Below are 25515 nucleotides of genomic sequence, written 5' to 3' on the forward strand. Positions count from 1 at the left end.
CGCCAGTGGGCTGATCTCGCCTCTAACCGTGCATCTTGGCGCCTCACAGTTCGGCGGGCAGCAACCTCCTTTGAAGAAGACCGCAGAGCCCAAAGACAAAGGAGGAAAAACCCAACGCCCAACCCCAACCCACCAATTTTCCCCTGCAACCGCTGCAACTGTGTCTGCCTGTCCCGCATCGGACTTGTCAGCCACCAACGAGCCTGCAGCTGACGTGGACATTTACCCCCTCCATAAATCTTCGTCCGCGAAGCCAAGCCAAAGAAAGAATATTTGATCATAAGATTTCAATGTCTCTGGTAATGCTGACATTTTGTTGTCTATCTACAAGATTCTATTTATTCCTGTCAAGCGTATGGAGATATCGTGAAAGGTATTCTTTTGCATGATATTCAAAGGCTATCTAAGGGTCCCCATGCTTTGGGACCATACCCCAGGATTGAGCAGGTACCAGTAGTTCAAAACCATCCACGTATAGACCAGGCCAGATAATGATCAGCTATGACCTTTTCTGAAGGATATTAATGAATTATATCTTTTTTTTGTTTTTTTGTGGTTTGTGGCTGTCCTGACTGAGGTAATTTTGAAGTTGCAGATTTATTTCATTGAATTTAAATTCTGCAGTTTCCTCAGTGAGATTTTGAATATTTCTGTTAATTCGAAGTACTCTTTTTTTATTGAAAGCAAACAAGCCATGCAGTATGATTTGCAAGATATGCAAAAAGTTACTGCCAGTGTAGGGCCATAAAAGTGTTGGATTGATTTACTCGTTCACTACTTCAAATGAAATTATAGCATAATTTATTTTGATCTAGTTTGGAAGAAAATGTAATCCAAAATGTGAGATTTGGACGGAGGTTAGTGATTAAAAATTGGAGAAACACATTGTTTAGATTAAAGCTCAATTGATCTAATTGCTTTTCAGGGATGCCACATGATGAGTGAAGGCACCATTTTAAGAAGTTACAGGATCATCAAGACACTTACAGATTAATGCTGAGGTATGTTGTGTTCAATGTTATTAAAATTTGGTTCCATTTTACTTGCAAATATTCAAAAAATGAGATTTTTTAAAACGATTCTGAAGCTATTTGAACTTTTTTTTTGTTATTTTGAACCCAAGGAAAATGACCCCTTAAGTCTGACCCCATTCCTTAATATATACTATATGTCATTTTGGCTCAGCCCTCATTTCACTCACCTTTTAATATTCATCTGCCACTTCAAATACCTCCAGCGATCTAGCTTCTAAGAAAGAGTATTCCAGAGATTCACCATCCCCTGAGAAAAGCAATTGGGATGCACTTCATCTTTAGATGACACCTCCTGTTTGTTGCCACTTAAATAGTTAAAAAATAAACTGTGGACCGTACTGTTGTGGCCTTGCCAATATGCTGTCCAATTGTAACAGCACTTTCCTATTTCCGACTGTTTCATTCTGGCCCAAGGTGCCTTTTGCCTGTTTGCTGCACCTCTGATAACTATTTTACCATTTATGTATGGGAACACGTAGCTTATTCTGTACTGCAGTCACCTTCCATTTAGATAAGTCTGCCTTTTGATTCTGCTTAACAAAGTTACAGCCTCACAGCTCCCACTTTTAATTCAGTTGCCTCGTCTTCTGCCACATACTCTATTCCCTATCCTGTTGGAGAGTCCAAATATCCTCATTGCAACATGACCTCCCTCCTATTTTTAATGCCATTGCAGACTCTGATACCTTAAACTCTGCCCCACCTTAAGGTTGTTAATGTAAACAGTACTTTAATTAAAATACAAGAACCAATCCTGATGTTCAATTTCCGATTTGAATATATATTTTCAAACACTGTTGGGACCCTTTTTGAATTACTTTTATAATTCGATTTATGAAGGTAGAAAGTTGACTAATGAGGTAATTTATCATTCTGATAAGAGTTCTGTCTTTATTTTCTTTTTGGCAAAACAGCTTCTTTCTTGATAGTGGGTTTGGATTTTCTTTTTTTAAAATAAAATCGTATAATATAAATACGATATAATCTGTTTGATTAAAATGATATGATTTAAGTGTAATGTATCTTTTTGAATTTTAGCACATATCCATATGTACTCTATTTTTGGATGTGAAATTTCAATGTGAATAAAAATGTTGAAAAAGAAAAGAAAGTTTGCATCTTTCCATCCAGATAAACGTATGTTTATTCTAAATCTGTGACTTCTATGAAATATCTGCAAGGGAGGGGATGGGGGTTGGGTTGAAAATTAGTGGCTGGCTGGAAGAGATCTAAACATAGGTTTAATAGGAAATTTGTCAATGTAACTGGGGAACTCCCAGAAGTTGGTGTTTATTGCTTCTTGTTGGAGCTGTCAGTAAAATGCCAGTGGACACCTTTTAGGAAATTCAGAACTTCCAATTTTGCACACACTTACAACAGGAATTCCAAGCTTCCTCACACATATGAAGTGAAATAAATGCCCGTACAGTGTATCCCCATGTTCAGGCTCTTTGGGAAATGGGAATTCTGCCCTGAAGGAATTCACATTTCACATCCAAGACTTTAGAGATACAAAAATAAAAACTCACTCTGAGAATTTGTGGGAGGAAAATAACTAAATAAATAGAAAAGGTGAAAGAAATGTTGTTAATTTTTTGTCATGGGTTTGCATTATGACAAATTGTGATATGGATTGGTTTCTGGGAATGCAACTCCTCTGTATTGTGGGGTGTACTATAATTCCATGCAGTACTGGTGAAATGGTCCAGAGGTTGGAGCACTTGTCCACTTCTACTTGTGTAATTGTTTGATTGCAATTTTGATGGGGAAAACAATGGCTCACATTGATCCAAAAAAAATGAATTATAGATTGGAAAGAACCAAAGCTGTTTTCTTGCAGAAAACTTTGTTCTAGGTTTCTCTCCCAGATTGCTTAGAAACTGTTATCTTTTTGCCTTTGAGCTGAACTTCTGACTGTGGGCCCTCTCTGTCAGAAAGATTGTCTGAAAAACATTGCCCACCTCAGCTTGTATCTTGCTAAAGCTTGAATGTCTTTTTGATGGCCAAATCCTGGATGGTGTGGCGGTTAGTGCAATGCTATACATTGCTGTACAGCACCAATGACGCAGGTTCAAATCCACTGCTGTATGTAAGGAGTTTTGTACCTTCTCCCCATATCCATGTGAAATTACACCAATTGCTCTGGATTCCTTCTATGTTCCAAAGACACATGGAGTTAAGAATTTAATTCATGATTGAAAGGGCCTGTTACTGCGCTCTATTCTAAAGTAAAATTAAATCAACTTTTTCCAATTATTTTCTTTGAATCTTTCCAACTTTTAATTTTTTTTTAATGCCATGAGTTGCTTACAATGTTATGTCATGCCAAATGTACATTTTTAATTGTGCCAGGTAATACATGCCTAAAATAATACATATGAAACTACTATTCACAAAGTTATGCGCGTATACTGGGAAAATTGATATTCAGCATCTTTTTTGCATTCCCTTGATGAATTTTGTTGTCTTGACTCGGAAAGTAAACTTGATATACTGGGCATATTAATGGGAGTAATATAAATGGAGCACTGGAGAAGCAGTAGTCTACAGTGCTAGCCAAGCTGTAGGCTAGTGGCAGTCACTTTGTGCTGTGAATGTATTCATTGATTCTGTCTTTGCTGCTCTGGAGATAGAGGCTTCCAAAGATTCACATCCCTTTGGAAGAAGAAATTCTATCTTATCTCTGTCTTAAATGGATGACTCCTTATTCAGAAACTATATTTCCTAGTGTTTGCTAACCCCTCAAAGGCAGGAGTTATCTCAATGTTTATCCTGTCAATCTTTCAATAAGATCGTCTCTTGTTCTTCTAAATTCTGAGCAGAGGCCTACCTGCCCAGCTTTTCTTCATCTGTTAACTAATTTCCATTAACAATTTATTTTTTCTAGGCAAACTAATTCTGCTTCTAGGAATTTTTATACAAACTGATCTACTTCACTTTTTGGCTATCCTTCCAAAATAGCACATACCCTTTAATATTTAGTTCCCATCTTTGGTCACCTTGCAGCTACTTCACTGCATTGGCCAGCAGATCATACTACACATGTCTATTTATGCCATCAACTCATCTATTTGTTACAAATGCTGTGTAATTGCACCTTATTAATTTTCTTTATTTATTTGTTGGCACACACTTGTGATTGTATGGTATGTCCTTTATTCAATCTGATTATTGTTGCCTTTTTCTTTGCCTTCTATGTCCTATCATATCAAGTGTATTCTTTTATGAGCCATATTTCCTCCTTAGTTTGTCCTTTGAATCTATGCTCTGGTTCCCTCTCTGCTGCCAAGCGAGCTTATGCCGTACTGAGGCTGCACTGGAAGGCTTCTTTTGAGGTTATTGATAGGTTCTTGATCCCATTCCTCATTGAGGTGTATTCCTTTGGTTTGTCAAGGTTACAGCTTCCACCCCATCCCCCTGAACTCCCAGCAAGGAGCCTGCTTTGCCATTCAATCAGATCACTGCTGATCTGGTCATGGACTTGCCTCATCTAATGCGCCTGTTCCCTATAACCATTAATTCCTTGTTCTTCAAAGATCTTTCTCTGTCGTAAGAACATTGCTTCAGATATCTGTGCACCTCCTCTACTTGTGACTGGCACATGGCACTTGTAATCTGGATATTACTATCTATTGAGGTCCTGCTTTTTAATTTTCAGGCTCAGTTGTTTCATTCTTGGGACCTTATTTCCCTCTTGGTACATGCATCTTTGGTACCAATATTGACCATGGCCTCTGGCTGTTCATCTTTTCCTTTGACATTCTGTGCAGCTGCTGAGTGTCATCCTTGATCCAGAAGCTGAGGAGATAACATACCAGGCTGTGGTAACGGAAATGACTGTTTATTCCCCTGACTAATGAATCTCCTTTTAAGAATGGAAAACCAGATCAGTACAGCAGGAGCAGGAAGGACCTGCAGAAGGCTATCTCTCGGACTAAGTGAACATTCCGGACGAAAATGGAAACAAGAAGGGACACCCGACAGCTGTGGCAGGGCCTGAATGCCATAACCTGTTACAAATCTAAATCGATAAAGTAGCTCTTAGATTCCTCCGCATCCCCACGTCCCCTGACAGTCCCACCCTGTCCATATCTGAGGATGACATGCATTCTGCCATCAGGAGAGTGAATCCAATGAAAGCATCTGGCCCGGAAGGAGTTCCTGGCCGAGTACTAAAGATCTGTGCTGATCCACTTAGAGGTATTCATGGAAATGCTCAATATCTCACTCCAGCAGGGTGTGGTACCCAGGCATCAATCATACCGGTACCCTTGTAACCTGTCTTAATGACTATCAACCAGCAGCACTTGCATCAACAGTGATGAAGTGCTTTGAAAGGCTGGTGATGAAGTAGATCAGCTCCTGTTTGAGTGGTGACATGGAGAGATTCCAGTTCGCCTATCGTATTGACAGGTCTAAGGTGGATGCCATCTCACTGGCTCTACACAAAGCCCTGGAACACCTGGACAGCAAAGATGCATGCATCAGGATGCTCTTTATCGACTACATTTTGGCATTTAACCCTCAAAACTGATCAGCAAACTCTAAGACTTGGGAGTTAACACCCCACTGTGTAAATGGATCATGGATTTCCTCACCTCCAGATCACAGTCAATGAAGATTGGTAAGAATCTTTCCTCCACAATCTCCATCAGTACCAGAGCACCAAAGGGCTGTGTTCTTAGCCCCCTGTTCTACTCACTACACTTACAACTGTGTAGCTCGGTATGACAATAACACCATCTACAAATTTGCTGACGATGCTATAGTAGTGGGTTATATAAAAAATGGGGATCAGTCAGCATACAGGATGGAGATTGAAATCTTGGCTGAATGGTGCACCAACAACAGCCTTGCACTCAATGTCACCAAAACTGAGGAGCCGATTGTTGACTTCAGGAAAGGAAAGCCAGAGGTATACAATCCAGTGATCATTAGGGGGATCAGAGGTAGAGACAGTGAGCACATTTAGATTCTTGGGAGTCACTATCTCAAAAGGACCTTTCCTGGACCCAACACACAAATGGCATAGTGAAGAAAGCTTGTCAGTGCCTCTACTTCTTAAGGAGTTTGCAGAGGTTAGATTTGACATCAGAAACTCTGGTAGATTTGCAGATGGACAGTATTGACTGCATCTACTGCTGGGCGACACTTCCCACTCATCATCAGAATTATAGATAAAGCGTTCAATGAAGTTTTCATAAATTAGATCAGCCATGATCGTATTGAATGGCGGAGCAGGCTCGATGGGCCATTTTTGGCCTACTCCTGTTCCTACCTCCTATGTTCCTAAGTCCAAAGCCAACAAAACTTTTTTTTTTAAATTGGCTGGTTTGAAAAAACGTTATTGAGGACCTGAATTTCTGTCAAGGAATTGGTAAAAAAGTGAATTTCCAATGGCTTAAGAGGCTGAATTTGCAGACTGTGTGGTTTGTAATTAATTTCCATATGTCACGTGAAGGAAAGCAATGATTGCATTTGAACTTTTTTTATTGAGAGTAAATTCTACCCTTAGAGAAATTGTGGTTTTTTGTTCTCAAATGTAAAGAGGGCTTGTATAGATTTTTGAGAATTGGAAAAAATGATTCATTCATTCCATTCCTTGAGGAAAATGAACCAGTGTAATACAGAAGCCCTGAAGTTTCTTTAATAGAATGTTATGTAACCATTTAGTGCACTGTGAATTCTGTGGTTGAAATCCTTCGCAGCAGGTGCTCATTTCCTTAGCAGAATGGTAATACCCATTCCCTTTCCTTTCATTTTCTGGTAACCAAGAGATCATGCCCTATGTTTATGTAAGGTTGAATATAAAGTAAAACTAGCATGATATTTAAATAGAATTTTAATGCAGTGAATTTTGATAATTAATTTGCATGAAATCTATAATTGATTAGATTGTTTAATGTGGATATTTATGTTTCCCTTTTTGGCTTAAGTTTGACATGTAAGAGGAGATGGTCTCTAAATGTAGCAAATTCAAAGTACCATATATTTCAGCATGCAAATTGACCGGCAGATAGGTCGACCCCCCCCCCCCCCCCCCACTTTTTAAGCCTTATTTTAATAGTTTTATGGTATATCCAGCGTATAAATCGGCCCCCATTTTCGGGCAGTCTGGACCTCCCAGCAACAACACAAAAATTTTTTAAAACTCCCCAATTGCCAAGTAATAAAGCTGTAAATTACCATAAGCAAGTTTAAAAAAAAATCTCAGCCTATTAGGAGCAGGAACCTCGTCCTCCCAGTGGGAGCCTCATACCTATGTGGCAGGAGCAGTGACCTCGTTCTCCGGAGCAGGAGCGGTGACCTCGTTCTCCGGAGCAGGAGCGGTGACCTCGTTCTCCGGAACAGGAGCGGTGACCTCGTTCTCCGGAGCAGGAGCGGTGACCTCGTTCTCCGGAGCAGGAGTGGTGACCTCCTGCAAGAGCAGGAACTTCCTGCCAGGAGAATGAGGTTACCACTCCTGTTCCAGAGAACAAGGCCACCACTTCTGCCATGTGGCAGAAGTAGCGACCTCGTTCTCTCAACAGGAGCAGGAACCTCTGCTTACCGTAGGAGTGGCATCCTCAGGCTCTATAATGGTAGAATATTTGGGTGGCTCATGGCACTGTTGGGGAGTTGTTGGGGATCAGTGGCGCTGACAGTGGGGAAGTGTTTCCAGGGTTGACTTGTACACCAAATTGGTGTCAAACAGTTTTTGGTATGAATTTAAGGTCTCAGTAGTATATCTGGCATATGTCGATCCCCATTTTTTTGGAGTGATGTTTGAGAATTTTACAACTCGACTTGTATGCCAAAAAATACGGTACTAACACTGAAAGTGATTGGGAAGCAGTTTTGTGAGAAATTGGTAATAAAATGGGCATCCTTCCATTTGATTTAAATATGGATCACTGGAACAAAGAACAAACTGCTGGAGCAACTTGATGGGTCAGGCAGCATCTATGGAGGGAAAGGTTGAAGTGTCGGTTCGAGGCTGTATGTGTTAATGGAGAGATGAGCAATATAAAATGAGGGAAAGGGTGAGGCAGGAGATGCAAGTGGATCCAGTGAGGATGGGTGGATGGGCAGGTGGAGTCAAGTAGGAGGGGGGGAAAGGTGAAGATAGCTCCAGAGGTAATTTAAAAAAAAAGATAATTAGGGGCTGCAGGGTATGGAATCTGAAAAGAAAGAAAGATGATGAATGGAGCTAGATAAGGGTGGGATGAAGGCTCCCTTCCTTCAGGGGCGGGATTAGAGTAACAAGGCTGCTATGAGAGGAGGGGATTGGAAAGGAAGTTGTGGGTGAGAGGACTTGGGTGGATTGAAAGGAGAAAGAATGGAACCAAGGTGGTGTGGATGACCTGAAATTAGAGAACTGAATGTTCATGCAATTGGGTTGCAGATGACCCAGTTTGCTCACCCTATACCAATGACCCTTTATCCTGTTGCACATGGCAGTATCAGCATATCCAAATAGCTGCAGTGACTTTTCATTAGGTCGCCTTGGTTACTTTCCTCTCCCCTTTAAGTGGTTACTTCACTTGAGCTGCTCAGTCAGTATTTCTCTAAAGATTATGATTTTTTTCTCTCATGCATTAAGCTATCCTGTGCCATTAAGCCAGGCTTGTAACCATTTTTTTCTTCTTCTGTGACTCAGAACCAATTTATCTTTCATATCCCTATACCGACTTTTCCTGGGCTTAACTGTTCATGAAACCTAGCTTCTGCTCCATCAATATTATTCTCACGAAACTACATTCCAGCTGATTGTATAATTGGTTCTCCTTCCTCTTCCCTTTGAAAATAGTCAAACCACCTCACCTTTGCTTAGGCACATTTTGTCACTCTAATTCCCATCACTTCTTATTTGGTGTTCCCTTCTCCTTGAAACTATTGGTGTCTTTAAGTTCACGTCAACTTTACCCACAACTTTATATCTAAATCCCTAAGATAGAACGTCAAATATGACAGCATAGTACAGGCTCTTCGCCCCATGATGTTGTGCTGACTTGCATAGATCCATGGGTCTCTGTGTTTAAAAAAAAACCCAAAAAACCAAAAATACTTATCCCTGACATCTGCCTTAAACTTTCCTCACAGATGCCCTCTGGTATTTGCTATTTCACCCTGTGAAAAAAGTACAGGCTGTCCATCCTATCTATGCCCTTTGAGACCACTATTCAGTCACATCACATCCTTCTTTGTTCCAAAGAGCAAAGCCCTAGCTCTATTAACTTTGCCTCATAAGACTTGTACTCCAATCCAGGCAACGCCCTGGTAAATCTCCTATGCACCTTCTCTAAATCTGCCACATCCTTCCTGTAATGATCCAACCCGAACGGAACACAATATTCCAAGTGTGATCTAACCAGAGTTTTCTAGAGCTTCAACATTGCTTCTTGATCCTTGAACTCAATCCTCCTACTAATGGGCAGCATACCATAAACTTTCTTAACCAACCTATCAACCTGTGCCGCAACCTTGAGTGATGTATGGACCCCAAAGACCCTCACTTCTTCCACACTATTAAGAATCTTGCCGTTAACCATATACTCAAGTTTGACCTTCCAAAAAGCATAATTTCACACTTAACCGGATTGAAGTCCATCTGCCACTTCTCTGCTGAACTCTGCATCATGTCTATATCCTGTTGTAACCTACAGCAAGTTTCTATACCATCTATAACTCCTCCAATCTTCGTTTCATCCGCAAACTTATGGATGCATCCTTCTAATTCTTTGTCCAGGTCATTTATAAAAATCAAGAAGAGCAGAGATCCCAGAACCGCTCCACTTGTCACTAAACTCCAGGCAGTATACCTTCCATCTACTACTTCCCTCTGCTTCCTGTAGGAAAGCCAATACTGAGTATACACAGCCAAAGTTCCATGGATCCCATGTCTCATGACTTTTTGAATGAATCTACTATGGGGAACCTTGTCAAATGCCTTTCTAAAATTGATGTACATCAAATCTACTGCCCTACCTTCATCAGTTTCTTTTGTTACTTCCTCAAAAAACTCAATTAGGCTCGTGAGGCACGACCTGCTGTTCATAAGGCCATGTGGTCTATTCCTGAGCAGACTATAGTTCTCTAAATGCTTGTAAATCCTGTCCCTAAGAATCCTCTCCAATAGTTTTTGCGCTACTGACTTAAGACTCTCCAGTCTATAATTCCCAGGATTCTCCCTATTGCCTCAAGATTTTGGAAGTCCAAAACAAGACAAGTGATTGAAAGCAAGTTGATTATCAATCTTTCATGTCTAATGTTTTCAGTGTAATCAAAATATCTCATTGCCAATAACTTCTGTCCCATTATAATATGTCTTTCAAAGAACTTTGATCACTCTTTCCCCTCATTTACATGCTGCCTCCTTGGAGGTATGGAGCAGAGGAGGACAAGTCCATGGGAACAAAAATCTCTTGATTTTCTGTGTATGATAACTCCCTTGCACTCATCCTCTTCCGCTTTCTCTCCAATAATTTTGCTCCAATTCATAACTAATTCAGTTACTGTCCTCATGAGTCTGAGAATTTTGTTTCTTCATTGGTGAGGTGCAAGGTATGTGCCATGTATAGTGGAGTGGGAAATGAACATATTGCATGGCAGGGCAAGTGTGGAATATTTGCTTGAACTTCAACTGTATTGCTCATTGGTTAATTGGCACTTATCTGCTTGTACACATTGCTTGCAGTCTACATCCTCTAATGCTTCTGACAGTCAGCTTTTTTGGTAAGATGAAAATGTATGACTTGGGCTTTACCAACAGACATTCAAGGGTCTGTTTACTTCTCTACATTTAGTTTCCTGCTTCAGTATTTCAGAATTATTTTCAATCATTTGGTGTGGCATCTCTGAGATTTTTGTTTCCATTCAGATTATAGGGTTAAATGTATTATGTTCAGTCATGTGCTATCCCATTATTCTTTGGCTTGGCTTCGCGGACGAAGATTTATGGAGGGGTATGTCCACGTCTCTGCAGGCTCGTTGGTGACTGACAAGTCCGATGTGGGACAGGCAGGCACGGTTGCAGCGGTTGCAAGGGAAAATTGGTTGGTTGGGGTTGGGTTTTTCCTCCTTTGTCTGTTAAAACGTTCTTTTCATTCACACCCAGTGGCTCTATTCTGGGATTAATACACACAAAAAACTCTGTTATCTGGAATTCAGCTGGCAAAAAAATCGTGGAAAATAACTAGTTAAAAAATGCAAGTTTAAAGTTGATGCGCCTTGCCTTAGTTTGCCAATCAGGCAATGTGCAATCACAAGCAATCAGAAAATTCACTGATCCAACAGCTACCAATCCCCAGAGGTGCCAGATATCAGGGTTATTTTTGTATTTGATTTATTTAATTTCCACTAATCCTTCTGTTGACCATGCTGGCTATAGTTAACCAGACAATGTACATCTTTTCTTAAAACATGCAATAAATAGATATAAAAATATCATGCATTTGCCGCTCTCTTTTTTTGGTCTTCAAAACCCTCTCTAGTATCTTGTGCTGTCTGCAGCTCATTTGCCATGCCGTGCCACTGACAAATATGTCTTCAGTCTTGTGTCCCAAATTCTGCAATTGTCTGGAATCCCTGATGCTTCTTAAAAATGGAATTCTTCCAGGAAGCTGTCAAAGCCTCGTTTTATCACATCCTTGGCCTTGGTATATATTTTTTATTTGCATTGCCTATTTTAGATTTTACAATGTTAAAGATGCTACATAAATGCAAGTTAGAACTGGTGTTTACAGTCTTGTCAGTGAGTAGGATCATTGAATGCTGAAAATGAATAACTCTTCTATTTAGAATTTAGTTTTGAGTTCTCTCAGTGTATTTAATATGTCTAATGTGGATTCTATGGAAAGAGTTACAAAAATAATAGTGCTGTGGTAATTGAGTTTGATTGATGCAGGTTTTTAAATTAGTCGTTTTCATGAACAATCAGCGCTGGTTTTTATTGAAGCCACATTGTTTTTTTACACCTGTGGTGCAAACTCACATCTGCTGCATTAATTGTTATTGTTAGCCTTTCTAATCTAAAGAGCATATGTTAAAATTTCATCATTTGTGTTATCTCAGTTCTGGAATTAAAACATTAAGTCACACATGTCAAACTCAGGCCCGCGGGCCAAATTTGGCCCGTGATATAATTATATTTGGCCCGCAAGATCATATCAAATATGTATTAGAGCTGGCCCGCTGGCCGCCGCGCCAGTATAGCGCATGCACAGCTAATACTACAAATCCCAGAATGCTTTGCAAATGCCCGCTAATTGCCCCCACCTCCTCTCTTTACTTTCATTACCATCTGTGACCTGTCGCCCAACTCACATGTAATAAACCCCTTACGAAAAATGGCCAAACGAAAGACAGAAAACAGGACCTTTCAAGACAGGTGGGAGGCAAACTCTGACCCCAGAGTTTGATGAACTTGTATCTAAGAAGAGATGCCAGGTATCTGGTTTAGACCCAGGTGCATCAGAGTAAATCACAGTGTAGCAAGCTCAGCTTGGATTCATATTTTCTTTGGTTAACTTTGGACTGTTCAGAGTTGAAAGATTGGATTTTCATTGAAGCAAGTTGTTATTTTTTTGACTTGTTGGCTTGTGAAAAAAAATACATTTAAAAGGAGCTTAAAGGCTATAGAGAAATATTATTTATTGAATATTTTATTTCTCATTTGTTAATGCTTCTTCTGGAAAGAGTTTAACCAAAACTATTATTAAACATTTATTTTAATAAGAAAAAGTTTAACATTACATATGTTGCAGATATTGTTGAAAATTTTCAATAAATATTTAGTTTGGCCCACGACTTAGTCCAAGTTTTTAATTTTGGCCCTCTGTGTAGTTGAGTTTGACACCCCTGCATTAAGTCATCATTGTAATTTTAAAAGGCTAATTTTATTTTTTTATAAAATAACCTTCAGGTCAAATGTTCATATTCTTTTGCAGAATTGTTCCAATTATGAATTCTATTAAGGATTGAAGATCAGGATGACACTTTTTTTTAAACTTTGGTTTTAATCCATACTTTGGGCCAGAGATTTGAAGTTTCTTCATTAATCTTGGTTTTAAAAGTCATGTTTTCTTGCCATGCTTCTAATGTGTCAGGAATTGGGAGACTGGTGTCTGTCTTTCAGCCAATATTAGACTTGGGGAATCTTTCTTAGAATGACCATTACCATCAGGACATATGGTTTAATTATGTCCTGAATTTGTGAGCCACATTTGAGCTGTTTCAGAATTTGAGAAATAAATATTAATCGAGAATGATAACATTAATTTACAATAAAACCCTTGTTATCTGGGATTCGTGTCACCAACAAAAAAATTGCAGATAATAAATAGGTAAAAATATGAAAGTTTAAAATTGGAATGTCTTGCTGTTAGTTCACCCATCAAACCACACACAATCTCAAGCAACCAAAAAACTCTCTTCTCTGGCATCGACCAATCCCCATAGGTGCCGGATACCATGGTTTTTTTCCTACTGTTACAGGTGTTTAGATTTTTAAAAACTATTAGCTGTAAATCACCTTTTACTTGTATTAAGATATTATGTTGCTGTGATCCTCATTGCTCAAGCCCCTGACAGGCTTAATTTGAATTAAGGAAACACATGGAAACTTAGCTCTCCTCTCCCTTCCTGGTGGAAGCTTTTTTCATTGATATGTATCTCATTCATACATGGAAGGTAGGAACTTGCCTCATAGAGAATTCTGTGTGCAAAACATGTCTCCTAATGAAGGAGATGCACAGGAGACTGCAGAAGCTGGAATCTGAAGTTGAACACAATCTACTGAAACTCAGTGAGTCGAGCAGCATCGGTAGAAGAAAAAAATGATTAACATTTCAAGGCAAAATCCAGTAGCAAAACTGGAGTGTTGCATTCCACAATGCATCAGTGCACTGCCTTGGCACGTCTTTAAAAAATTTTATCCAGGTTCACTAGGGAGTGGTTCAGTGGGAGTTGAGCTCATGACAGGCCAAATAAAGTAGGGAGCTCAATCAACCAAAAAATAAAATGAACTGTCAGAAAATAACTGCTGCACTTCCTAGACTGAGAAGAAAAGCTACGATTATGAAGTGCAAGGTGCCACATTTGGCTAAATCAAACCATGTTAGAACACGCTCTGTCAATGGCAGTGCCCTGAAGAGTGTAATGGAACAGAAGGATCAAGGGGTGCAGATGTGCACCTCTTTAAAAATGGCAGCAGAGGTAGACAGTATAGTGAAGAAAGTGTATAGGATACTTGCCGTCAATGGTCAGTGCATTAACGAGAAATGTTGGCATGTCACGTTGAAATTATACAAGATGTTGATGAGGCCACACTTGGAATATAGTGTGCAATTTTGGTTGCCGAGCTATAGGAAAGAAATAATAAAGTTGTAAAGGTGAAAAGGGTACAGAAAAAGTTTATGAAATTATGGATTCATTAACAGACAAGCAAGTTATCTTGGGAGATGAACTGAAGAATCTTACTACTTATTCAGGGATTACACCAGGGTGAATGGTGTGATTAGGATGGGAGTAGGCTGTTTTTCATGTGATTAATTTTGTGCTCCATGCATTACCAGCTAAGCCCCATTTATTATTGCTGACGTGATGGAGGTGGTGAACTGCCACAAATGGGTATGATGAAGGCCCTACAGCAGCGTTCTTGGGTAGGGAGTTCCAGGCTTTAGGCCCATTGACTTATTCGAAATTGGGCTTGTGTGCGACTTGGAGGCGAACCTGCCCATGCAGATGTTTCCTTGCCTCTACTGCCATCATTCTTTTTGGTAGTAATGGTTGTAAGTTTGGGAAATGGTGTCAATGTAACCGGAGTGCAGTTTCCTCTGCAGTCACTATGCACCACTGTTCCAGGGAATCCATTTCTAATGTTGTGGATGGAACTCCAACTAAGCAGGTTGTTTTGTTCCAGATAGACGAGCTCCGTGAACAGTGCTGGTGCTCCTCTGTGTGGAAAATCTTCTTTATTTATTCTTTGTGAGTGTTTGAAAGGCTTAAGTGTGTCTGGGATATAAGCTCTTCACTGTAAGAAATTTCATTTTTGATGTGTTCACGTCTAGTCCAGTTGAGATTCAGGTCAGTAATGGCCTCCAGAGAGTTGATGGCAATGCCATTGAATGGTTCAGATGCCTTTTGTGTCAGATGGACATTCCACAGCACTTCTCTGGTGCAAATGTTTATTTCCATTTAACAGTTCAGACCCAAAGGCTTTGTTCTATAATTGGGTTGCTTCACTTGCTGAGGGGTTGTGAATGGAATTGAATGTTGTGCATCATCAGTAAATATCCATCCCACTTTTGGTGGAAGGAACGTTAAGCAGCTAAATGTGGTTAGGTCTAGAACACCGCTTATCCCAAGACCCTTTTGAATAGTCTTTGGTCCAGGATGACTGACTTCCAACAACTACAACTATCTTGAGGTATGACTCCATTCACTGGACTGTTTTCCTCTTGTAGCCCATTGACTTTAATTGTACCAGAATATCTTAATGCCATATGTGGTTAAACACAGTCTTGCTATAAGGGAAGTAACTCTCATGATCTCTGTGATTCCCAAGTTTGGGCCAAGGCCACGATGAGGTCTTCTAGATGTGTGGTCCTGATGAAACACAAGCAGTTCATTGGGAATGAGCAAATTATTGGTGAGAAGATGCTACTTTTAATGAGATCTACCAATGCACCACTAATGATTGGGTGATAATTTGCCAGATAGGATTTGTCTTGCTTTTTTATAATCTGGCCATTCAAAAGCAATTTCTCACATTTTCTGCAAATATATTCAATCAACTTAACTGAAAGTTTAACTATTTCTGAAGTGCAAGTCTTGGAACAGCTGAAATACTTCTAATCCAAGAACCTTTGTAGTTTACCATCATGGGCATCAGTCTTCACTCTATTGAGGACATCTACAAGAGGCAGTGGCTTAAGAAAGCAGCCTCTATCCTCGAGGATCCCCAGCACCCAGGCCATGCCCTCTTCACTCTGCTTTGATTGGGAAAAAGGTACAGGAGCCTGAAGATGAGCACTCAGTGGCACAAGGACAGCTTCTTTCCCTCTGCCATCAAATTCCTGAAAGAACAATGAACCATGGACACTGCCTCACTTTGACTTTTTCTTACACTATTTTTATTTATTTTGTAGGGTGGGTTGTGATGCTGCTACAAAAAAACAAATTTCTTGACACATTCATGACAATGAATTCTGATTCTGATACCACATGGAGATGAGCAAATCAAATTAGCTGAGAGCTGGCTTCTCTTATTGTAGGGATCTCCAGAGGAGACCAAGACAAATGTTGTGCACCAATGTAAAACAAGTTTTTTTCTTACTGAAGTCGTTGTGAATGCATTCCATCTCAGAAGGAAGCCTTGGATTGGAGATCTCTCTGCTCTTTTCTCTCTTCTCCCTACCAACTGTATCCACCTATTTTCTGCTGGATATCCAATCCAAGGTTCCTTCTGAGATGGAATGCATTTACAACAACTTCAGTAAGAAAAAAAAACTTGTTTTACATTGGTTATCTATTGCCTTGATGTGAAAGAAAAGTGAGTACAATTTTAAAAGGCAAAATTGTGGTATTTAAAAAGAACATAATATCAAATAACTTAACGAGCGCAGCTTGCTGTCACATTTCAACTTTTCGTTTTCCTTCAACTCCAGTTCCTTTCTCAGACAGCAGATGTCAAAACATTTAACACCTCTTGCATAATCTTACTTTTAGATTTGTCTTAAATTTATACCTCAATAATTTGTAGATGAACAGAGAGTGCAAATCCATACATCCCTCAAGGTCACTGCACAGGTTGATAGGATAGTTAAGAAGTCTTATGGGATGCTGGGATTGAATTCAGGAGTATAGAGATCATGTTACAACTCTACAAATGTATGGAGAGACCACACTTTGTGTTCAGTTCTCGTCACTTTATTATAAGAAGGATGCGGAAGCTATGAAGAGGGTGCAGATATTTACTAGGATGTTGCCTGAATTGGGAAACAAGTCTTATGAGGCAAAGTTAGTAGAGCTGAGACTTTTCTCTTTGGAGTGTAGAAGGATGAGAGTAGATGATAGAGGTCTACAAGATTATGAGAGGCATAGATAGGGTGGACAACTAGCACCTGTTTCCCAGGGCAGGATCAACAAACACCAGATCACATATGTACAAAGTAAAAGGAGGGAAGATTAGGGGTGTTTTTTTTACACAGAGAGTTGTGGGTGCCTGGAATGCCTTGCTGGGGATGGTGGAGGAGGCTGAAACTAGGGGAAATTAAGACCCTCTAAGACAAACACATGGATGAAAGGAAAATAGAGGGTTATGGGGTAGGGAGGGTTTAGTACTTTTTTTTTGAAAGGAATATATGGGTTGGCACAGCATCAAGGGCCGAAGGGCTTGTCTATGTTTTGTATTCTAATTTAAATATCCCTTCATTTATGCATATCGTAGGCTAAGCTTCCCTTCACCATCCTCCCACCTCCCCTTCATGTGATTGTGATTTCTTGAGGACTTGAATTGTAATTGAGAAATCTTTCTTTTCTGCTGCTACTAAGCCTTTTGCAAATTCTCCTCCATGGCAGTTTTTGCTCCTCATTGTACACTTTCTTTTTGCCCTAGTTTCCTCCAGAAAGATCAAGGTTCAGTTACATTGTCACATAATTCTACATCTCGAATGTAACATTCATGAAATTCTTTAACTTTTCTCTACCGTAAGGCAGGCAGAGAGTCGCCACTTTGTCCAGTGCCCCTCAATCTGCTTCACGGAAAATTCAAATCGCTCTGTAATTAGTTGCAAAGCAAATACAAAGTCTTCTATAGGAACGTACTGCCTTGCTGGTTCTAACTGTACAATTTGTATTCGTGCTGTTTGCATTTACCATTGGTTACTTCACCCAGGACATTTATGTAAATAAGAAATATCAAAAGTCCAAGTATTGACCTCTGCGGTATTCCACATCACCACTTCTGGCCTGAAAATGTGTGCCTCTCAGAATGCTTTTCCATTGATCAGAGTTTTTAATCCAGTTGTATGCTTGAATTCCATGTAACGTTTAATGTAAGACTTGATCATCTTTTTTCTAGAAGCTAAAATAAATTGTATAATCATTTTAAGTAATACTAACATTCTCAAAGAAATGGATGATGTTTATTGAGCAAGAATTTTTCCTCTTAACTCCATGCTGTAACTTATTAAACTTTTATTATACAAACACTCTGGTTACATTTTAAACAACTGCAATGCAACTACATCTCCAATCTGTACAGTTGAATAGATTCGATTATTTAACAGATCATATTTTAAATTAACTAAACATTTTCCTTTACTGTATCAGCAATATTTTTCTAAAAACAGTTTATAAATTGACAAGCACATTTACACTAATCAAAAGTGCTGGTCAACTTATTTTGAATTGGCTAGATATAGAATTAGAATTCTAGTTTCAGTTTGCTAAATGAATCTAAAAGTCTTCTGGGTGGGGGGGGGGGTTGGGGGGGGGATGTGCAACTTCAACATCCGCCTCTTGTTTACAGGAAGTTCTGCTTAACCATCATTGGGTTCCCTCCCAGTAAAATGAGGGAAATGGATTGTTTCCAGCAAATCAGGAAGAACGAACTGCAATTAGGCCCCAAGTTGTGTTTTAAAAATGTGGTTTTAATGCAGCTCTTCAGCCTGTAGAAAGAACAATTTGAATGAGGGAGAGAGATTGAAATGGTCTTTTCCAAGTAATGCTGTGTTGACAATTGTGAGTTGACATTGACTTGTTCAGTGACCTTGGTGGTTGATAGAAATGAAAATAGATTTTGTGACTGCTTTTTATTAAAAAAAAGTAATCTTGAAGCCAATTGCTATTCCCGACATTTCAGTTTCAGCATCATGCAGGTATTTATTCCTTTGAACGTCTATAAATGAGAAATAGGTGTTAACTTAAAATAGCATCAGAAAGAGCATAGCATCTCAAGCTTTGCATATGGTGTCTGGGCTGAATTTTTGGATTGCTGCAGAATACTTCAGCCACTATAGAATCGGAGGTTGACCCATCTCAACCTTGGAACAATATCAATGACAATTTAATAGTTCTGTTTGCCTTCAGTGGTTTCTTATTTAGTATTTTCCAATAAAGCTTACTATTGATAAGAAGTGATTTTGACATAACACTAATGTTACATTTATGGTGGAAATTGGTATTAGGAACAAAATTAACTCTTGGAACAAATACAGAGAGGGATCTTCCCCTAAATTCTCATACTTGGGTGAGGCCCAGACCAAGGTTTGTCGTTCTCTCTCATCTTTTTTTGCACAGAGATCCCGCAATACTGCTGTAAAGAAGACCTGTCATTAAACTGGCTTTGCCTGTTTACACTGAACCAAATAATGTAGGTAATTTTACACAGCAAATCAAAATTCCGAGAGTAAAAGAGGCAGGAGATGTAACACAACAGCATCGGTGTCAGCGTCTAGTGTGACATTGTAATGGAGGATTAAAACCATGTACCCAGATGCTTTTTGCTTATGTGGAACTGACGACACTGGGTCCACACGCAGGTCACCTTACTTTCAGAACTAGCAGATGTAATTAAACTCAGCCATGGGGACTTATCTGAAGATACACTTTGAAATGGAATTCCACTGTGAGGCCCAGGGAAAGCAGTTGTCAAATGCAACACTCTGAAATTGACGAATTGGTCACAACCTGTCTTGCTCGAGAAGTTTTAATAAGTCTTTGTATCTACGAGATAAACCAGGAAGTTATAACATCCTGGTTCCATAATAATTAATCTTCTAAATTGTAGAATGTAATGTTCAGTTTTGATTTTGACTGACAAATATTAGAAGGAGTAGGCACATGATTAATTGTTTTTGGGGTATATAAGCCTGTGGTCCTGCTGCTGAAGTTTAGACTCTCCGAGGGGTGGGAACACCCCTTGTCAAGAAGGAAGAACAGCCAGAGTCTGAGCAACGTCCCGGTCGGGGGAGGTGGAGAAGCTGCTACCAGCGCCCTGACAACCTACTACAAGTGTGCAGTCGTTGCCTCGCTTCGGCAGTTGGGACCAGTCCAAGCGTTGATAAGTATAGTTGGGAAGGGCTTGCATATTGTAGTGTGAAATCAGCTTTTGAATTAGTAATAAACATTTGTATAAACTGAACTGCTCTCGGTGTGTGTGTCTATTTTCTTTCGGTAGCTCAAACACTGTGACCAATCTAAATGAACAAAATGAGAGGTATAAGTTTACCCAAGACAATTGGCGCTGCGAGCAGGGTTGGTCTCAAGATGTTTCGCCGAAAGAAACAGGTGAGCCCTGAGCAGTTCTTGATTCCTGGATGGACTTCCAAAGACGATGGGTTTGGCATGTTGGCCAATACCCTGTCTTTGTTGGGACCACCCATTAGTTGGGATGAGAAGTTAGACTCATCAAGTGCACCTCTGGGAGAGCGGGTTGCCACTCTCCTTCGACAAAGTAAATTTCCTGATAAAAAGGGAACGCTGACGAATGGTTTTTGGTTGCTGGCCACAGCATTACGCCACTCCGTTCAGCGTGAAGCAGAATTAATTCAAAGAGAAGTAGAATCTCAGTGCAAAAGAAAGCAATTAGAGGAGGAGCTACAAGTCCTGCGACAATGCTGTTCCATGATGAGCGAGATTGTTCGCACCAGTCAGGACAGAGCCAAAGAATGGGAAGATAAGCATGTCCAAATGATTTGCCGTAATATTAAACTCCAGCAGCAGCTCTGTGCAGATAAGGAAAGGCATGGAGTAGAACCCGATCCATATCGTATTCATGCCATGATAAGGAATGGTGACGATCCTGATGTAATTGAGGATTGGGATGGGAATATCTGGAATGACAATGGTAATAATGCAGATACTCCTCAGCATGTGTCTAACATACTACCCTCTCCATCTGCTGTTCACGCCCGCCCTATAAGGCAGCAGATTTCCCAAACAGACAGAAGGGGGGATGATGTAAGGGTAGAGATGGAAGGGATAGATACCCCGGTTTCCCATGTGGACCCAGGGGAAAATACCCAAACCCCTGCTTATGCTCTATGGCCTACTCCCTCTGTTGGATGGCCTCCACCTCCTCCCCTAGACTGGGTGGAGGACCCTGTGAGCCAAAGTGGGAACAGGGGTCAGAAGGAGTCAATGATCCGTGATTTCTCTGTAAAAGAGCTGGCTGCCATTGGAGATCGATTTAGGCAAAAAGCAGGGGAACATCATCCCCAGCTGCTGAGTCCTCCTGGCCCAGCTGTGCTTTCTGCTCCCACTGCTGCTTCTATCGAGCTGGCTTCTCCTGCTCCAGTTACTCATGATGAGGTAAAACAATGGGTTAAACAGGCTCTTAAAGATAACAATAGCATGTGGTCCTGGAAGCCCCCGAACCCTTCTGAAGCCTGAAGGTGTGGGCAGGATTCCCGTGTCTACTCCATCGAGACACGGCGCACACACGGGGATCCGCGGCCCTACATACCGTTAACAATCCACTGGGGTGGGGGTAATGATCGCCAATACTTGGCTTTGGTCGACACCGGTGCAGAGCACTCGGTGATTCCTGGTAATCCCGACCTCTGGACTGGACCGGCCTTTCGAATAGAGGGGTTGGGAGGAGCGGTCACCCTGGCAAAGGAAATAAAAGTCTGTGCCATGGTGGGTGATAGCCCTTCCCCTGTCTGGTTACATGCCCTGGTGGCTGCTACTGACGAGTGTATCCTGGGTATTAATATGTTGGCCGGTATGGCCCTTAATACTAGCCAAGGGGGATTTGAATTTGGAATTCGAACTATTACAAAAAAACTAGTAGTGGGTCAGGCTAAGTGGGATCCTGTGATGGTGCCAGCCCCCATGAAACCAGTGTGCATTCCACAATATCGTCTCCCTGGGGGGCAGGAAGAGATTACTGCCACCATCGATGCTCTGCAAGAAGAAGGGGTAGTGAGGCCCGTAACATCGCCCTTTAATAGCCACGTTTGGCCGGTCCAGAAGCCGGACGGCTCCTGGAGAATGACAGTTGATTATCGTTTTTTGAACAAACATGCCCCACCACTTGCTTCAGCAGTTCCGGACATTGTCACCCTTATTGAAAACATTGCTACTGGGAACTCAGGAACATGGTATGCTGTCATTGATCTCGCTAACGCCTTCTTCAGTATTCTTATAGCTGAGGACTCACAGGATCAGTTCGCCTTTACCTGGAAGGGGCGCCAGTATACCTTCACCCACCTTCCAGTATCGCCTTCCCTCTCAGTTCACCATTATATTGATGATGTGGCCTCCTGGAGCCTCTGGCAGAAACAAGAGGGTCGCCTAGTCCCACTGGGATTCTGGTCACATACCATGCCCGAGGCTGCCGCTCGTTATTCTGCTTTTGAACAACAGTTACTAGCCTGTTACTGGGCCCTGCTAGAGACTGAAAGAATGACAGGTGATGCAGATGTTCAATTGCGACCTGCACTTCCTATAATGAATTGGGTCCTGGCTAATGATGCTAATCTAAAGATCGGGCGGGCTCAGCAGTCTTCTATTGTTAAATGGAAGTGGTATATTCAGAGTCATGCGACCAGAGGGCCTGAAGGGGTGGGCCGCGTACACGAACAGGTGGCTTACCATCCCAGGTCAGGAACTCACTTATCGGAGGAGGGGGATGGTGCTCCAGTCAGTATGATGAGTTGAAGGCAGTCACTTTACCACTAGATCCCCATGATCACCCTCTTCGCCTGTTTACTGATTCCTGGGCTTTGGCTAATGGACTTGTGGTATGGATGCCTGATTTGCAAAAGAACAACTGGATGATACATGACCGCCCAGTATGGGGCAAAGAGTTGTGGCAGCTGTTGTGGGATGCTTCCCACCATCGTGAGATAACCGTTTATCACGTTGATGCCCATACCAATATGGCGACTAACATGGCTCAACATAATGCAGTAGCAGATCGGCTTGCCACTATCAGCTGTGCTGATTCCGTCCCCCTGGCTCGATGGGCACATGAACAGAGTGGTCATTTGGGGGAGAAGGGATCAGCTATGTGGTCCCGTACACATGCTTTATCCGTCCATCAGGATGATGTCCGCATGGTCGTACGTACATGCCCAGAATGTCAGCTTGTGAAGTTCCATACCGTTCCACCTGGTCCGCATGGCCAAATAAAATGGGGTGCTCACTCAGCTGCGGTCTGGCAAATTGATTACATAGGCCCCATGCTAGACTGTATGGGTAAATATTACGTCCTAGTAATGGTTGACACCTTTTCGGGCCTGGTTTTTACTTTTCCCACCAAGACAGCTGACCAAGCTAGCACTATCCAAGGACTAAACCATTTGATTTATCGTTATGATGTTCCAGAGGAGATTCACTCTGATAATGGCTCGCACTTCTCCGGGAAAGCAATCTGTGATTGGGCAAATGACAACGGTATTTTATGGGTCCACCATATTCCTTATTACCCGCAGGCTGCCGGGTTAGTTGAACAAATGAACGGCTTACTGAAGGAACAAATTTGTTTGTTAACATCACTGGGGACCCAGAAGGGATGGTGCCATGTGCTGCAGCAGGCAGTCGACAATTTGAATCATCGCCCTTTAAAAGGAGGTACACCTTTCCACCGACTTCTTCACGCTCCTGAATTACAGCCTATTCCAGAGGAATAACAGTCATTGCCCCCCCATCCCCGAACTAGAGAATGTTGGACAAAAGGTATGGGTGGCACCACCAGGTAGTGGCCCTCCTGTAAAAGGGGAAATAGTGACACCTGCCCAGGGTAACACTCGGTGGGTAGCTATTGAGGGACAGGATGATTTAGTCTGTTTAAACACTGAACGCTTATGGTATCGTGAGTGACATGTGTCAGGCTTCTTTGTTCCAGGTTCTCCATTTTACACTCCTGGTGATCTGGCTTAACAGCTGCTTTGATGCCAGCAATTGGATTTGTAATGTCGAGGACGTTCCAAGGGAGTTCCCCATGGGAAACACGGTCCGATGCATTACACCAAGGAAGTCCTCAGTCACCAGCCTCAAGTGCAGCTTATATAAATATGTTATTGTTCAGCATGTTTCAAAATCTGTTCGTGAGCTCCAGTATCTGGGTATTGTGGCCAACAAGGATAATTTGAGCCTTGGTTGGAATCCTTTCTCATGGCTAACTGCTACATTTGGGGGAGTGGGCCACACTATCCTCCGTTGGTTGCTCGCGTCATTGCTTATCTTTGTAATTGTTGTTTTGATTTCTCTTTTTTCGCTCCCTCTGTACTCAAATACTGGTTAGGCCTCGCAAATGACAGATTGTGACCAAGGGGTGGAATGTAATGGAGGATTAAAACCATGTACCCAGATGCTTTTTGCTTATGTGGAACTGACGACACTGGGTCCACACGCAGGTCACCTTACTTTCAGAACTAGCAGATGTAATTAAACTCAGCCATGGGGACTTATCTGAAGATACACTTTGAAATGGAATTCCACTGTGAGGCCCAGGGAAAGCAGTTGTCAAATGCAACACTCTGAAATTGACGAATTGGTCACAACCTGTCTTGCTCGAGAAGTTTTAATAAGTCTTTGTATCTACGAGATAAACCAGGAAGTTATAACATCCTGGTTCCATAATAATTAATCTTCTAAATTGTAGAATGTAATGTTCAGTTTTGATTTTGACTGACAAATATTAGAAGGAGTAGGCACATGATTAATTGTTTTTGGGGTATATAAGCCTGTGGTCCTGCTGCTGAAGTTTAGACTCTCCGAGGGGTGGGAACACCCCTTGTCAAGAAGGAAGAACAGCCAGAGTCTGAGCAACGTCCCGGTCGGGGGAGGTGGAGAAGCTGCTACCAGCGCCCTGACAACCTACTACAAGTGTGCAGTCGTTGCCTCGCTTCGGCAGTTGGGACCAGTCCAAGCGTTGATAAGTATAGTTGGGAAGGGCTTGCATATTGTAGTGTGAAATCAGCTTTTGAATTAGTAATAAACATTTGTATAAACTGAACTGCTCTCGGTGTGTGTGTCTATTTTCTTTCGGTAGCTCAAACACTGTGACCAATCTAAATGAACAAAATGAGAGGTATAAGTTTACCCAAGACAGACATATACCATACTTGATGGCATATAAGACCCATTTTTTTCTCAAAGAGTGGTTGAAAAATATTCCCTGGGTCTTGTATGCGGTTGAAATTAGGGTGATAACGGTGAATAACGCAGACTGTGATCGTCTTCTCTTCATGGCTCACGAGCATCACCACTTGGGGACTGGTGGCAGGCTGTTGGGATACTCTCCCGGCGGCCAGCTGTCGGTCCCTGCACTGGTCTCACCAGGAGAGAGAAGGGTAACGGGACCTGTGCGGGGACTGACAGTGGGCTACTGGAAGAGAGCAGTAGAGAGGGGGGCAGCGGGGCACTGGGAGAGGGTGGGGCAGGGGGCAGTCGGGAGTGGGTGGGGAAGGGGGCCGCCGGGAGAGGGCGGGGCAATGGGCCACTGGGGGAGAGAGAGAGAGAGGGGGGGGGCAGCGGGGCACCGTTA

At 41.6% G+C, this 25515-nt stretch overlaps 1 protein-coding gene across 15 annotated transcripts in view; it reads left to right on the plus strand.

Annotated features, from left to right (window-relative positions):
* LOC138735778 (nuclear receptor coactivator 3-like) overlaps positions 1-25515 on the plus strand; it is a 193903-nt gene that overhangs the window by 108236 nt on the left and 60152 nt on the right. For 13 of the 15 annotated variants that reach the window (XR_011339937.1, XM_069884178.1, XM_069884175.1 and 10 more), the window contains one exon: positions 926-1001. The exons of 1 other annotated variant lie outside the window; for it this stretch is intronic. The gene's annotated coding sequence lies outside the window, so the exon portion shown is untranslated. Of the gene's footprint in view, positions 1-925; positions 1002-17976; positions 18071-25515 lie in introns of those variants that run through there. One more of the 15 variants, XM_069884183.1, reaches the window with a different exon arrangement.

The sequence above is a fragment of the Narcine bancroftii genome, chromosome 6, assembly GCF_036971445.1.
Source record: "Narcine bancroftii isolate sNarBan1 chromosome 6, sNarBan1.hap1, whole genome shotgun sequence".
NCBI lineage: Eukaryota > Metazoa > Chordata > Chondrichthyes > Torpediniformes > Narcinidae > Narcine > Narcine bancroftii.